General features: G+C 46.5%; 1 non-coding gene across 1 annotated transcript; it reads right to left on the reverse strand.

The window, feature by feature from the left end:
* trnal-uag (transfer RNA leucine (anticodon UAG)) lies at positions 1-82 on the reverse strand. Its single transcript has one exon. It is a non-coding gene; the product is annotated as a tRNA-Leu (tRNA).
* Between the last annotated feature and the right edge of the window lie 16,644 nt (positions 83-16,726).

Consider the following 16,726-nt stretch of genomic DNA (forward strand, 5'->3'; position numbering starts at 1 on the left):
TGGCAGCAGTGGGATTCGAACCCACGACCCTAACGGGACTGGAGCCTAAATCCAGCGCCTTAGACCACTCGGCCATGCTACCACATAAGCACACACTGCTTCAGATGGCTGAGGGTTTAAAGTAGTTGGACCGCGAATCTATTGACCTCTGCACGCATTGGTCTGAATTCCACCCTCATCGTTACTGTATTACAGTATAGCTGTGTTTCCATCATTCCAACACGTGAAAGAATCTTGCATCTGAGTCCCAGTATTACGAAAACCATAATGGGGGCGGGGTGGTGGGCTGTACTTTGGTATTGGTTACATTTCTGTCTTACTCTGTTTGCTCAAAGCAGAGAAGTCCTCAGAATTGAATGTGTCACAGTTTTGCAGCCCCTCAGTCCGAGGCTCATCTGGAACTTGGCCTCAGAGCACAGTTTAACAGTGGAGTGGAGACACTGCGGCCTATTGTGCCTCCACAGGCAGATCGCCTGCGGTCGAGGACCAGACGCGGGCCTGCGTGACGGAAATTGGAGGGAAAAAGGAGGGGCACCAGGGAGGTTCAGCGGGGAGAGGAACAATTTCCTTCTCTTCTTCAGTGTTCCCGTTAGGGACCCAATGTTTATAAATGGAATGTAAAAGCCTTGGTTCGCACGGTGCAAAGTCCCAGTTTCTCAGACATTTGCCGAAGGTTCACTGAAACTGAGTAAGAAACTGGCTGACACCCTCCGGCCCCAGACACTGTGTCACATCCTCGGGGCCGAGACACTGGTGCCCATCCTCGTGGCTCAGACACTGCTTCACAATCTCGTAGCCCATAAATCTTGATCACATCCTCAGAGCCAAGGTGCAGTGTCTACAACACAGACCGATAAAAATAACACAAAGTCTCGGACAGAATGTAATGTTATAACGTGGTCCGAAATGAGGATAGGAGGGGATATCCTCCGAACTGGAATACGCACAGGTTGGGTTTACAGGAACGTAGTGGACGGTAGAAAGGAATATGGACGAAGTGGAAGGGAGGAATGTGGAATGAGTGGAAATGTGGGATTTAGAAGAAGTGGAAGGATGGTATTTGGAAGGAGGAGAAAGTGGTTGTCAGTAGTTTGGATGTGCAAGGACATAAATGGCAGGGTTTGGATGAGGGGAAAGTAGGATTTTTGAAAGGCATAGAGAGGGTTGTGGAGGAGCTGAAGGGGGTGGTGTGGCAGGAGGGAGAGTGGAGGTGCAGAAGGTGGGAAGGGAGGGATGTGCATGGAGCGGAAGGGAGGGATGTCGATGGAGCAGAAGGGAGGGATGTGATGGAGGGGAAGGGAGGGATGTCGATGGAGGGGAAGTGATGGATGTGGATGGAGGAGAAGGGATGGATAATAAGCAGAAAGGAAGATTTTGTCGATGAGGAGTGAGGAGTTTGGAATGGAGAAAAGAAGAGGTTTGGAAGGTAGCAGGAGGGGGTGCGGATGTTTTGAATGGTGAAGTTTGGTATGAGGGGGAAGAGCGAGGTGGAAAATGGGAAAGGAGGGGCTTGGATTAAAGAGCAATGCTGAAGGTGGGAAGTGATGAGTGGGAAAGGGGAGGAAGGGAGGTCTTCGAAAAGTTCTACCCAGATGCAACCTGTCCAGTTTGTACTGGTCCCATATTCCCCAGAACAGGTCCCAATGTCCCAGGAATCTGAAGCCCTCCCCAATACACCATTTCTCCAGCCACGTATTCATCTGGTATATTCTGCTATTTCTGTTCTCGCTACCACTTGGCACTGGTAGTAATCCTGAGATTACTACCTTTGACGTCCTCCATTTTCATTTTCGTCCTAACTCCCTATATTCAGTTTGTAGGACGGTGTATTTTTTTTTACCTGTGTCTTTGATACCGGTATGTACCAAGACAGCTGGCTGCTTGCACTCCCCCCTCAGAATGTCCCTAGCAACAGGAAGGAAAAATACCATCCAGGAGTCTTTTTGCGGCCGCAGAAACGCCTGTCTATTCCCCTTATGATTGAATCCACTATCACGATAGCCGTGCCACTCTTCTTCCTCCCCTCCTGTGCTGCAGAGCCAACTATGGTCCCATGAACTTGGCTCTTGCTGCTTTTCCCTGAGCCATCTCCCCCACAAATATCCAAAGCAGTATATCAGTTAGAGAGGGGGATGGCCAGAGGGAACTCCTGTACTACCTGCCATCCTCTACTCTTCCTGGTGGTCACCCATTCCCTTTCTGCCTTTGCTACATTTGCCTGCGGTGTGACCACCTCGCTAAACATGCTATCCACGACAATATCAGCATCGCGGCTGCTCCACAGTGAATCCACCTTCAGCTCCAGCTCTGTAATGTGGGTATCCAGTCGCTGCAGATGGATACACTTCCTGCAAACATGGTTGTCAGGGACACAGGAAGCGTTGGAGGAACATATCATGGGTGCGAGTTATTCCCTTTAATTAAAAAAAAGTACTTCATGGGGCAGGATGTCAGAAATGCTCCATCCATCAATATTGGCGACCACGCTCTGGAAGTGGTTCAAGAGTTCACCTACCTAGGCTCAACTATCACCAGTAACCTGTCTCTAGATGCAGAAATCAACAAGCGCATGGGTAAGGCTTCCACTGCTATGTTCAGACTGGCCAAGAGAGTGTGGGAAAATGGCGCACTGACACGGAACACAAAAGTCCGAGTGTATCAGGCCTGTGTCCTCAGTACCTTGCTCTACGGCAGCGAGGCCTGGACAACGTATGCCAGCCAAGAGCGACGTCTCAATTCATTCCATCTTCGCTGCCTTCGGAGAATACTTGGCATCAGGTGGCAGGACTATATCTCCAACACAGAAGTCCTTGAAGCGGCCAACATCCCCAGCTTATACACACTACTGAGTCAGCGGCGCTTGAGATGGCTTGGCCATGTGAGCCGCATGGAAGATGGCAGGATCCCCAAAGACACATTGTACAGCGAGCTCGCCACTGGTATCAGACCCACCGGCCGTCCATGTCTCCGTTATAAAGACGTCTGCAAACGCGACATGAAATCGTGTGACATTGATCACAAGTCGTGGGAGTCAGTTGCCAGCATTCGCCAGAGCTGGCGGGCAGCCATAAAGACAGGGCTAAATTGTGGCGAGTCGAAGAGACTTAGTAGTTGGCAGGAAAAAAGACAGAGGCGCAAGGGGAGAGCCAACTGTGCAACAGCCCCAACAAACAAATTTCTCTGCAGCACCTGTGGAAGAGCCTGTCACTCCAGAATTGGCCTTTATAGCCACTCCAGGCGCTGCTTCACAAACCACTGACCACCTCCAGGCGCGTATCCATTGTCTCTCGAGATAAGGAGGCCCAAAAGAAAAGAAAAAGAACTAATTGCACTAGAGGCCTTGTTTTACTCCAAACACTACCCACTACAATCTAAGGTCCTCAATACTCCGGTCCTCAGGTAGGCAAGGGCCTAGAGCCCCGCTCTCTCCTTTACAGGTCCCGCTCAGGATGCGTCTCCTGCCAGGTCCACCTGCTGCCGCTCCTGTCTCCAGTTACAAATGGCCGACAGCATTTCCAACATTGCAACAGTGACGGCCACTTTAAAACTTAATTTACTCTTTTACAAATGCTTCTGTGAATCTGCAATTAAAAGGCTGAAATGTGAAGATCTGTAAAGGCTTGTTATCATTTCCGAATAATGCTGGTGTTTTAGGCTGTGGGATGAATTTGACAGTTAACTGCAACAAATGCCGTTTGAAATCAGATTTTCAGGGACCAGAATGTGGATTTTTCTATCTATCTTTCTACGGGAGAGGGACTGGGGGTCAACAGTGTTTGTGTGTTTTTACTATGAGACAGAAACAGATGCAGCGAGACACACAGATAAATGGAGAGAGAGTGAGAGACTGCTGGAAAAAAAACAGGGTATACATGGAGGGAGAAACGCAGGTGCTGGGGGTGGGTGGGGGAGCTGCAGTGTTTAGTCACTGCCCAGATCCCAGCCCCTGTAGAGAAGCTTACCCCCCATCCTGCCCAATCACATCTCCCACCCATGAGGGTGTCTTGACTTTTAATTAAATTATATGCTGGGGCAGTGATTAAGTGTTGGCATTTCCGTCTGAGTTTAAAGAGAGAATTTCACAGTGTTTGGGAACAGAATGGAGCTGATTGCTGCAAATGTCTGTCTGTAAATTGGAGCAATGTTATTCACAATGGGGTTTGGAGTGAAAAGTTTGCAGGTCATCAGGAAGCAGCTCCTTGTCATGTCTCTGCTCAGAGCTGTCTCTGTTACCGGGATTAACAGGACAATGGGCAGGTTCTCAGCTCCTGAAACCCAGTCTCACATTCCAATCACTTCCCATTCTCTGGCTCTGTATGGGAGCATGTGTTTGTAAGGTGGGGGTCACTGAGAGATTGTTGAATGTGAGAAAGAGCCCTGGGCTCTTGCTTTGTTTTATTTATGTTCAAAAATGATTTGCTTTGTTTCAATCAATTTTATTGCTCTTATTCCCAAGGAGAAACTTTTCAGAAGCTGCAACGTTGATGATGTAAAGGGAGAATATTTTGAGACGTGGAATTCTCAGAAAAAGAGCTTCAACCAGATAGGAAAATAATGAATACATATGTGTTATTGTCCAATTTATTTTTAGATACAGAAAAGAAGAGCTTGTGTTTTCGGGGCTGATATAAAAACATAGTGCTGGAAATGCTCAGTATTTCCAACATAGTTTTCGTTTCAGATTTCTAACATCCACAGTATTTTGATTTTGTGTTTTAGGGGGGCCCTTTTACCACAAGGTAGAGGGATGGAGGGTCCTCTGAAGCAAATAGTTTATGAAGCGCTGCTCCAGAACAATCAATGTAATCCCGTAGATTTACCTCTCACCATCTCTTGCTGCAATTTCTTTGCTGCATCTTCCTTTGTGTTCATATCTTTGTTTCTTTTCATCGTCCTTGAACTCTCCATTTCACAACTTCCTCTATATCTCTGTCTCTCTCTCTCTCTCTCTCGTTTCACAAGGTTCTCTTTTCATTCTTTTTTCTGCGATTCTCTGCATCTTTATCTGTCCCTCTCAGTTCATTTCACTCTGACTCAGTTCCAAATCACTGAATCTGCCCATCTCCGCGTCTCCCTTCCTGCTAGATTATCTCTGCATCTCCCTTCCGAGACACCCTCTCTATTCTGAATCTACATCTAACTTTGTATCTCTGCTCCTCGACATCTTTCTGACTCTGCTTATTTCTCTTGCCTGGGATCTTTCTCAATATGTACATCGCTGCTGCATTCTCTCTCTACACCTCCAGCTCTCTCCCTGTACTTCTCCATCTCTCTATCTATCTCAGTATTTCTGCTCTCAGCTCTGTTTCTCTCACTGGTTTCTGACACCCTGCCTCTTTGTCATTCTCCATCTGCCTCTCCATTTATTTCTCTCTCTCTCCCTCACTCAGTTCTCGCCTAATCCATGGATCTCTGCTTTATTTGTCTCTGTCCCTCTGTCTGGGGAGTCCAGCCCACTGTTTCTTCCCCTCTCTTTGTTTCTACTCCCTGACTGCCTTTGTCAGTCTTCTTGTGGCTCAATGGGCGAAGGGACAGATCAGCCATGATCTAACATTGGTGGAACAGGCTCAAAGGGCTGGATGGCCACCTCTTGTCCCTGTGCTGGGTATGGGCTCCTGTGAGCTGTACATCTCTACTGATGCCCTCACTCCTATGGAGCTGTACGTCGGTGAGGATAAGGCTGTTGCTGCTCCTGCTGGTGCTGCTCCTGCTGGTCCTGTTCATGATCCTTCTTTCTCTGCTCAGCTGAGGTCGAAAGTAACATTGCATAAGTGGCACCCATACTCATCAGAAGGACCAAAGTTCCAAAGTGCAGAACATACATCCTCAACATCGACTCTGGACCCCATGACATCTCCTGGCATCAGATCAAACATGGGCAAGGAAACCTCCTGATTACAGCCTACCGCCTTCCCTCACCTGATGAAACAGTACTCCTCCATGTTCAACAGCACTTGGAGGAAGCAAGGGTACAGAATGTACTCTGGGTGGGGGACTTCAATGTCCATCATCAAGAGTGACTCAGTAGCACCACGAATGACCGAGCTGGCCGAGTCCTAATGGACATATCTGCCAGCATGGGTATGCAGCTGGTGGTGAGGGAACCAACAAGAGTGGAAAGCAAACTTGACCTCGTTCTCACCAATATGCCTACTGCAGATGCATCTGTCCATGACAGAAATGGTAGGAGTGACCACCGTACAGTCGTTGTGGAGACGAAGTCCCGCCTTCACATTGAGGACACCCTCCTTCATGTTGTGTGGCACTGCCACCGCTCTAAATAGGATAGACTTCGAACAGATCTAGCAATGCAAAACTTGGCATCCATGAGGCGCTATGGGCCTTCAGCAGCAGCAGCCGAATTGTACTTAGCCACAATCTGTAACCTCATGGCCCGGCATATCCTCCACTCTAACATTACCATCAAGCCAAGAGACCAACCCTGATTCAATGAAGAGCGCAGGAGGGCATGCCAGGAGCAGCACCAGGCATAGCTCAAAATGAGGTGTCAACCTGGTGAAGCTACAACACAGGGCTATCTGCGTGCCAGACTGCATTAGCAGCATGCGATAGACAGAGCTAAACGATCCCATAACCAACGATTCGGATCTAAGCTCTGCAGTCCTGCCACATCCAGCCATGATTAGTGGTGGACAATTAAACAACTAACTGGAGGAGGTGGCTCAACAAATATCCCCATTCTCAATGCTGGGGGAGCCCAGCACATCAGTACAAAAGATAAGACTGAAGCATTTGCAAACATCTCCAGCCAGAAGTGCCGAGTTGATGATCCATCTCGGCCTCCTCCTGAATGTCCCAGCATCACAGATGCCAGACTTCAGCCAATTCGATTCACTCCACATGATATCAAGAAGCGACAGAAGGCACTGGTTACTGCAAAGGCCTCGGGCCCTGACAATGTTCCGGCAATAGTACTGAGGAACTGTGCTCCAGAACTTGCCGGGCCCCAAGCCAAGTTGTTCCAGTTCAGCTACAACACTGGCATCTACCCTGTAATCTGGAAAATTGCCCAGATATGTCCTGTACACAAAAAGCAGGACAGGTCCAACCCAACCAACTACCGCCCCATCAGCCTACTCTCAATCATCAGTGAAGTGATGGAAGGTGTCATCAACAGTGCCATCAAGCGGCACTTGCTTCGCAATAACCTGCTCAGTGACGCTCAGTGTGGGTTCTGCCAGGGACCTGACCTCATTACAGCCTTGGTTCAAACATTGACAAAACAGCTGAACTCAAGAGGCGAGGTAATAGTGACTTCCCTTGACATCAAGGCAGCCCTAACAAAACCGAGGTCACTGGGAATCAGGGGGGAAAACCTCTGTTGGCTTGGGTCATACCTAGTACAAAGGAAGATGGTTGCGGTTGATGGAAGTCAATCATCTGAGCTCCAGGACATCACTGCAGGAGTTCTTCAGGGTTGTGTCCTAGGCCCAACCAGCTTCAGCTGCTTCATCAATGACCTTGCTTCAATCATAAGATCAGAAGTGGGGATGTTCGCTGATGATTACACAATGTTCAGCACCATTCGTGACACTACAGATTCTGAAGCTTTCCATTTAGAAATGTCGCAAGACCTGGACAATATCCAGGCTTGGGCTGATAAGTGGCAAGTAACATTCGCGCCACACAAGTGCCAGGCAGTGACCATCTCCAACAAGAGAGAATCGAACCATCTCCCCTTGACATTCAATGGCATTACCATCGCTGAATCTCCCACTATCAACATCCCAGGGACTACCATTTGACCAGAAACTGAACTGGAGTAGCCACATAAATACCGTTGCTACAAGAGCAGGTCAGAGGCTAGGAATCCTGCAGCGAGTAACTCTCCTCTTGATTCCCCAAAGCCTGTCCACCATCGACAAGGCACAAGTCAGGAGTGTGATGGAATACTCTCCACTTGCCTGGATGGGTGCAGCTCCAACAACACTCAAGAAGCTCGACACCATCCAGGACAAAGCAGCCGCTTGATTGTCACCCATCTACAAACATTCCCTCCCTCCACCAGCGACGCACAGTGGCAGCAGTGTATACCTTCTACAAGATACACTGCAGCAGTGGACCCAGGCTCCTTAGACAGCACCTTCCAAACCTGCGACCTCTACTAACTAGAAGGACAAGGGCAGCAAATGCATGGGAACACCACCACCTGCAAGTTCCCCTCCAAGTCACACACCATCCTGATGCGGAACTATATCGCCGTTCCTTCAATATCGCTGGGTCAGAATCCTGGAACTCCCTTCCTAACAGCACTGTGGGTATACCTACCTCACATGAACTGCAGCAGTTCAAGAAGGCAACTCACCACCACCTTCTCAACGACAATTAGGGATGGACAATAAATGCTTGCCTGGCCGGTTACGTCCAATCCCATGAATGTATTTTAAAAATGCTGTGTGTGTGTGTGTGTGGGGTGTGCGTGGGGGGTGGGGTGGTGGGTGGACGGCAGAGAAAGATGGTGAAAGACAGAGAGAGAGAAGTAGAGGGAGAGAGACAAATAAATCTACACTCAAAACCTTGGTAAACTGAATTTGGAAGGGGCACAGTTATTGAGATCTTGCTTTTCTGCAGAATTCTCTGCATTGCAACAGCGACTGCACTTTTGAATTGAATTCATTGCGTTTAAAGCTCTCCTGAACGCCTGGGATTAATATTCTGAGTTTGAAGCCTGTATAATTCCTGAATAATGCTGGTGTTTTGGGCAGCGCCGTGAATTTGAAGGAAATGTGCAGCAGTTATTTGAATTGAGAGTGAGGTTCGGAGAATGTATTTCTCTGTCTCTCTCTCTCTCTTTCTCCATATTTCTCTCTCAATAAGAGTAACTGGAGGGAGGGAGACGCAGGCGAGTGAGCAAACATGCAATGAATTGGATTGGAAGTGGGTAGCCAGCTGTTATCACACGGCTGCTTGTGGGATATTGCTGTGAGCAAATGGCCGACAGTGCTTCCAAAATAGCAACAGTGATGAGAACTTTAAAAACAAGAATTCTTTGAGTGTCAGAAATTGAAGTCCTAAATGTGAAGCGGTGCAAAGCATTTTTATAATTCCAGAATAATGCTGTTGTGTTAGGCTCACTCTCTCGCTCTCCCGCTCTCTCTCTTCACAACCACCAACCCGCCCGACCCTGGTTTGCACTATTGCCACCAAGTCCAAGTCTAGCCTAGTGTTTCTTCCCCTCTCTGTGCATCTTCTCCCCGATTGTCTCCGCCTGTCGTCTTGTGGCTCATTGGGGAAAGTGACTGAACAGCCATGCTATAGCATTGGTGGGACAGGCTCAAAGGGCTGAATAGACTCCTCTTGTCCATCTGCCAACCAGTGTGTGTGTGAGTGTCCGGCCTCTGTCTGATTCCCTGATGCAGGGAGTGATGTGTCTGGGGCTCGAATCTACCTGTGCATTAAAGGCTCAGAATGCCAGTTAGCCTCTGGGGGTTCATGCTCTATGCCCAGTCCTGTGTTCGGCCAGACACGAGAAAAAGATGCCCAAGGGGTCTGGAAGCCATTTCAGAGAATTTCAGTGGTGTATCCGGACTGGAATTGAGGTGAATTAAGATTATCGGGAGACGGAGTGGCACCTAGGAAAGTGATGGAGGTTGGAAATATAGAGGCGGCTGTTCACTGGAATGGGGGTTGCACAGCGTGGGAGGGGGTGGTGGATGTTGTCGGGAAATATGATACAGGGTCGAAATTAGTAGAGAAGGGGCTTTGGCCGGGAAGGAAGGGTATTTCTAAAGGGGAGAGTGTTTACTGTGGGGCCAGGGGGAATTCGAGGGAGATATTCACTGAACGAATTAGTTTGGTTTGAAATAGGAGGCGGCTAATCCAGGTGAAAAAAGAGGAGGAGAGCCTCCTCTTCGTCGAGTTTATAATTGGAGGGTTTCGTCTCCAGGTTTAAAATGGGAATGGAGGCTCCTCCAGGTTAACAAAGTGAATGTGGGGGAGGTGGGAGGCTTCTTCAGGCTTAAAACGTGGAATGGGTGGCTTCTCCAAATTTGAAATGGGAGGGGCTTCTTTTCCAGGTTTTAGGAGTTAGGTCCATCACTTGGGCTGCAGTGGTATTCTGAATCGCCATAACTTCACATATTCATAGAAAAAAAATGAAGTTACTTCGAGTGCAGAAAGTTATTAAGTATTCCACATACATTCCCACAATCTGTCAATAAGGGGACATTTATGATTATGTCCACTACTTGTGCATTCCCACATTATCTAAGACAGTTAAGAAATTGTATGCAACATTGGGCTTTTAAAATGGGGGAGCTGAAAAAAGTAAAATAAGGAAGCTAAACAGAGCCGTCGGCAGATCATAAATGGAGTTAATGTGAGCAGTTGTGGGCACTGCACATTAAGGATGATATAGTGGCATTTGGGGGAGTGTAGTGTCGGATTACCAGAATGATAGCTGCTCTCTTAGCGTTTACCTGGGAGGAAAGATTACACAAGCTAGGACTGTATTCCATGGGAATCAGAAGGTTAAGGGACAATTTATTCGAAGTTTTCAATACTTAAATGGGAACATATATGGTACATCGAGATAAATTGTTTCAACTGGTTGTTGAATCTAAGACTGGGGCACGCAGTCTAAAAATTAGTACTTTCAGGAATGAAATCAGGAAACACCTGATCACCCAATGGGTGGCAGAAGTTCAGAAATATCTTTCACAATTTGTAATGGATGCTCAATCAATTATTAATGTGAATCTAAGATTAATAGATTTTGGTTCACTACAGGTATTAAGAAATATGGGTCAAAGGTGGGTATATGAAGTTATGTCAGAGATCAACCAGGATCATGCTGAATGGCGGACAGGCTTGACTGGCAGAATGGCCTCCTTCTGTTTTTGTCTTCCATTTCAGTTTCCATATCTATAATCTCTTAAAAGCAAGTAACATTGCAGCACAGTTGGTAATGTAATACATTTAAAATTGTATTAATCAGTACTGTCAGCAGTTGTGGGCACCTCACCTTAAGGATGATACAATGGCATTTGGGCGAGTGTGCTGTAGGTTTACCAGATTGATAGCTGGTCTCCAACCGTTAACCTGGGAGGAAAGATAACACAAACAACGACTGTATTCCCTGGAAACCAGAAGGTTAAGGGACAATTTATTCAAAGTTTTCAAGATTTAAATGGGAACGTATATCATACATAGAGATCAATTAATTCCACTGTTTGTTGAATCTAAGACTCGAGCACGCAGTCTAAAAATTAGGGCTTTCAGGACTGAAATTAGGAAACACCTGATCACGCAAAGAGTGGTAGAAGTTCAGAAATGTCTTCCCCATTTGTCAATCGACGTTCGATCAATTATTAATGTTAATCTGAGATTAATACATCTTGGTTCACTAAAGGTATTAAGAGATGTGGGTCAGAGGCGGGTATATGAAGTAATGTCAGAGATCAGCCAGCATCATGCTGAATGGTGGACAGTCTTGAGGGGAAGAATGGCCTCCTTCTGTTCTTGTGTTCCGTTTCAGTTTCCACATTTATATTCTCTGAAAAGCAAGTAACCTTGTAGCACAGTTGGAAATGTAATAAATTTGCAATTGTATTAATCAGTCAGTTGCAGATTTCAGGTGGGGTCAGACAGAGTATTGAAATGGGAAGACACATGACAGATGACATCAAATGTACAGAAATGTGAAGGGATGAATTATAGGTGGACGAATGAGTAGAGGTGCTATAAACTGATTGATAAAATATCCCAGGGCAGTCAGGAACAGGTTTCGCACAGAGGAACAGTGCAAGATGGTGAGAAAAGTTGTTTAATCTGTGAAAAATGTATAGGGTCTCTGGTTATAAAAAAACCAAAGGTGCAGAGTGCAAAGAAAATGGAGACTATTCCAAAGGAAATGCAGATCAATGGTTAGGCCTCATCTGGAGTATTGTGGCCTGTTCTGGGCACCACACTTTAGGAAGGATGTCTGTCAACTCTTGGAGAAGGTGCCAAGATGATTTAAGCCATGGTGGCAGGGATGATAGATTTCAGTTATGTGGAGAAATTGATCAATATGCAAATGTTCTCCTTAGAGCAGAGCAGCTTAAGAGGGACATCTGCTGAAGGATTTAAAGCTATCAGGCGTTTGCTGGAACAACTAGGTCGAAAGGGCTCCCTCTGGCAGATGGGCCATTAAGCAGAGCTAAAGGATTCATAATAATGGTTAATGGGACTAGTGTTTAAATTAGGGGAATTTTTCCACACGCGGTGGGCTGCTAAAATCTCGAATGGAATGACTTAAGGAATCCTTTGGTGTTGCTGGGGTGCGGGATGGGAAGACAGCCAGGTGAGTGTAGAATAGTCAGAGAATGGAGAACAATAGTTGGAGCAAGAATGTCTGGTTTGTAACTGCAACGGCTACTTAACAATCGGGAAAGAAGTACAGGATTAGTGAACCATGGAACGTCGATGCAAACGTCGGAGCTCCTTTATGGACTGGATGTCTGGACTAAGGGTAGGAATTGTGATTGAAAATCAGCGGGATTACGTGATGAATGTTGAGAATAAGTGGCATCTGCTGCACTCTGTTTATTCAAGGGCCAGATCCTTGTCTCAGTGATATGTCCAAATTCAGTAGATTAAAGGAGGAAGTGCCATCTAAATATTTAGTATTGAGTGGAGTTTGAATTCACTGGAAACCAATCCTTCAACAGTAAGTTTCCCAACTGTCACAAACATCACAATTAGATGAAGGCTGCATGGATTGGGAAGATCAACTAAACACCGATGGTTAAAGAATTTGACAATACACCAGATTACAGTTTACGGTGAGTGATAGTGCTTGAAATGGAAACCTGCAATTTCAGCTAAGAAGCGCTTCACCTGAGACAAAAAGGCATTTATCCCTTTGACATAAGAACAGTGCTTCAGAACTAAATATGTGTATAAAGTCATTGACTGAATGTATATTGTGGCATTCTTTATTATTCATCTTTTCAAACGATTAATTAAACATCTAATGATTGGGAAAACCACCACTTGGAATGCAGAAGCAATCTGAATCTCCATACATTAATTTAGAAATAGAATTATATTCCAGTTACTTCAAGTAACTGGGCCAAGTGGGCCCACATCAGAGACGCCATCTATGAGTCAGCTTTGACCACCTACGGAAAAAGTGCGAAGAGAAATGCAGACTGGTTTCAATCTCATAATGAAGAGCTGGAACCTGTCATAGCCGCTAAGCGCATTGCACTTTTGAACTACAAGAAAGCCCCCAGCGATTTAACATCCGCAGCACTTAAAGCAGCCAGAAGTACTGCACAAAGAACAGCTAGGCGTTGCGCAAACGACTACTGGCAACACCTATGCAGCCATATTCAGCTGGCCTCAGACACCGGAAACATCAGAGGAATGTATGATGGCATGAAGAGAGCTCTTGGGCCAACCATCAAGAAGATCACCCCCCTCAAATCTAAATCGGGGGACATAATCACTGACCAACGCAAACAGATGGACCGCTGGGTTGAGCACTACCTAGAACTGTACTCCAGGGAGAATGCTGTCACTGAGACTGCCCTCAATGCAGCCCAGCCTCTACCAGTCATGGATGAGCTGGACATACAGCCAACCAAATCGGAACTCAGTGATGCCATTGATTCCCTAGCCAGCGGAAAAGCCCCTGGGAAGGACAGCATTACCCCTGAAATAATCAAGAGTGCCAAGCCTGCTATACTCTCAGCACTACATGAACTGCTATGCCTGTGCTGGGACGAGGGAGCAGTACCCCAGGACATGCGCGATGCCAACATCATCACCCTCTATAAAAACAAAGGTGACCGCGGTGACTGCAACAACTACCGTGGAATCTCCCTGCTCAGCATAGTGGGGAAAGTCTTTGCTCGAGTCGCTCTGAACAGGCTCCAGAAGCTGGCCCAGCGCGTCTACCCTGAGGCACAGTGTGGCTTTCGTGCAGAGAGATCGACTATTGACATGCTGTTCTCCCTTCGTCAGATACAGGAGAAATGCCGTGAACAACAGATGCCCCTCTACATTGCTTTCATTGATCTCACCAAAGCCTTTGACCTCGTCAGCAGACGTGGTCTCTTCAGACTACTAGAAAAGATCGGATGTCCACCAAAGCTACTAAGTATCATCACCTCATTCCATGACAATATGAAAGGCACAATTCAACATGGTGGCTCCTCATCAGAGCCCTTTCCTATCCTGAGTGGTGTGAAACAGGGCTGTGTTCTCGCACCCACACTTTTTGGGATTTTCTTCTCCCTGCTGCTTTCACATGCGTTCAAATCCTCTGAAGAAGGAATTTTCCTCCACACAAGATCAGGGGGCAGGTTGTTCAACCTTGCCCGTCTAAGAGCGAAGTCCAAAGTACGGAAAGTCCTCATCAGAGAACTCCTCTTTGCTGACGATGCTGCTTTAACATCTCACACTGAAGAATGCCTGCAGAGTCTCATCGACAGGTTTGCGTCTGCTTGCAATGAATTTGGCCTAACCATCAGCCTCAAGAAAACGAACATCATGGGGCAGGATGTCAGAAATGCTCCATCCATCAATATTGGCGACCACGCTCTGGAAGTGGTTCAAGAGTTCACCTACCTAGGCTCAACTATCACCAGTAACCTGTCTCTAGATGCAGAAATCAACAAGCGCATGGGTAAGGCTTCCACTGCTATGTTCAGACTGGCCAAGAGAGTGTGGGAAAATGGCGCACTGACACGGAACACAAAAGTCCGAGTGTATCAGGCCTGTGTCCTCAGTACCTTGCTCTACGGCAGCGAGGCCTGGACAACGTATGCCAGCCAAGAGCGACGTCTCAATTCATTCCATCTTCGCTGCCTTCGGAGAATACTTGGCATCAGGTGGCAGGACTATATCTCCAACACAGAAGTCCTTGAAGCGGCCAACATCCCCAGCTTATACACACTACTGAGTCAGCGGCGCTTGAGATGGCTTGGCCATGTGAGCCGCATGGAAGATGGCAGGATCCCCAAAGACACATTGTACAGCGAGCTCGCCACTGGTATCAGACCCACCGGCCGTCCATGTCTCCGTAATAAAGACGTCTGCAAACGCGACATGAAATCGTGTGACATTGATCACAAGTCGTGGGAGTCAGTTGCCAGCATTCGCCAGAGCTGGCGGGCAGCCATAAAGACAGGGCTAAATTGTGGCGAGTCGAAGATACTTAGTAGTTGGCAGGAAAAAAGACAGAGGCGCAAGGGGAGAGCCAACTGTGCAACAGCCCCAACAAACAAATTTCTCTGCAGCACCTGTGGAAGAGCCTGTCACTCCAGAATTGGCCTTTATAGCCACTCCAGGCGCTGCTTCACAAACCACTGACCACCTCCAGGCGCGTATCCATTGTCTCTCGAGATAAGGAGGCCCAAAAGAAAGAACTTCAAGTACAAAAAGTTGCTATATATTCCACATAACATCTCTGTCGATATCTCTCTTTATAGGGAGTCATGTAAGGTTGTGTCCAATAGCTCTGCATTGCCGCACTATATAAGGCAGTTACGAAAATGTATGGAATACTGGACTTTAAAAAAAAAAGTAGGTAATACATAAAACAAGGAAGTTTTGTTAAACGTTTATTAACCTCTGTTTCGGCCTGAACTGATGTCCTTCCAAGAATGATTTAACAGTTTCTGCAGTTGAAAGAATATCAGAAATATTGCCATAATCTATTCGCATTCAATGTGTTCAAACAGAACTTGGCTTTTCTTATTGTCAGGGATAAATTACTTGTGTCACTGGTGAAGCACTTCTCAACTGAAAGCACAAATTAAAAAAAAAAAAATTCTGTTTACAGTATTTCCTGTCACCATCAGCCTGATATTGAACTGAATGATATGCATTCTATAGCACAGTGTCATGCCATTCGACTCTGCAGGTCTATGCTATTGTTTATGCTCCAATTCGCCTTTTCCTCGCTCTACTTCATCCAACCTTACCAGCATATCGTCCTATTCCTTTCTCCCTCACCTTCACAACTAACGTTCCCCTTAAGGACATCTCTGCTCCCAATCTCAATTAACCCATGTGCTATCAGGCTCCACTTTCTGCTTACTCTGTGAAGTAGTTTCTCCTGAATTCCTTGTTGGATACTTTGAAGTAACTGCTGATCTATCAGTTTTATAACCCCGTGTTGAATTTTGTGACTGGACATGATTTCCAGTATGGTTTTTTTTCCATCAGCAGGATATGTGAGCCTGTTGGATTGCCGATGGCCAAGTTAGAGCCTGCATTGCAAGCTAAGATATTTAGTGCCAACACATCCTATGGTAGTGAGTTTCACATACGAAGCAATGGAGGACTGTTTGCAATGGCAAGTCGATGGTTAACCAGACGTCATACATGTAATTTGCAAAAGGACCAGAACTGAAATGTGCAGATTAATTGTCCCTAAAGGGTTGTTAAGATTCGGAAAGCACACCAGAAAGAGTGCTAGAAGCAGATGCCGTGGGAGGTTTCAGAAAATAATTGGTCATGTCCTTGAAGAGGGCTAACTGAAAAGCTTTGCGTAAGATGTTGGGATGCTGGACTAAATTGGGTAACGCTTTCATATTGCCAGAACTGGTGCAAGAGGGAATGGCCTCCTTTTATGTTATGTAATTCTCTGATTTGTAAATAATAATCAGCAACCCATGGCAAGTATCAACAAATGCTCCTGTGCTGAAGACAGCAACTCGCAGGAATTTTGCTGGAATGCACAAAAGGCTCAGTTTAAGCTTGAGTGGAAAGC

The sequence above is a fragment of the Heterodontus francisci genome, chromosome 45 (assembly GCF_036365525.1).
Source record: "Heterodontus francisci isolate sHetFra1 chromosome 45, sHetFra1.hap1, whole genome shotgun sequence".
NCBI classification, from domain to species: Eukaryota; Metazoa; Chordata; class Chondrichthyes; order Heterodontiformes; family Heterodontidae; genus Heterodontus; species Heterodontus francisci.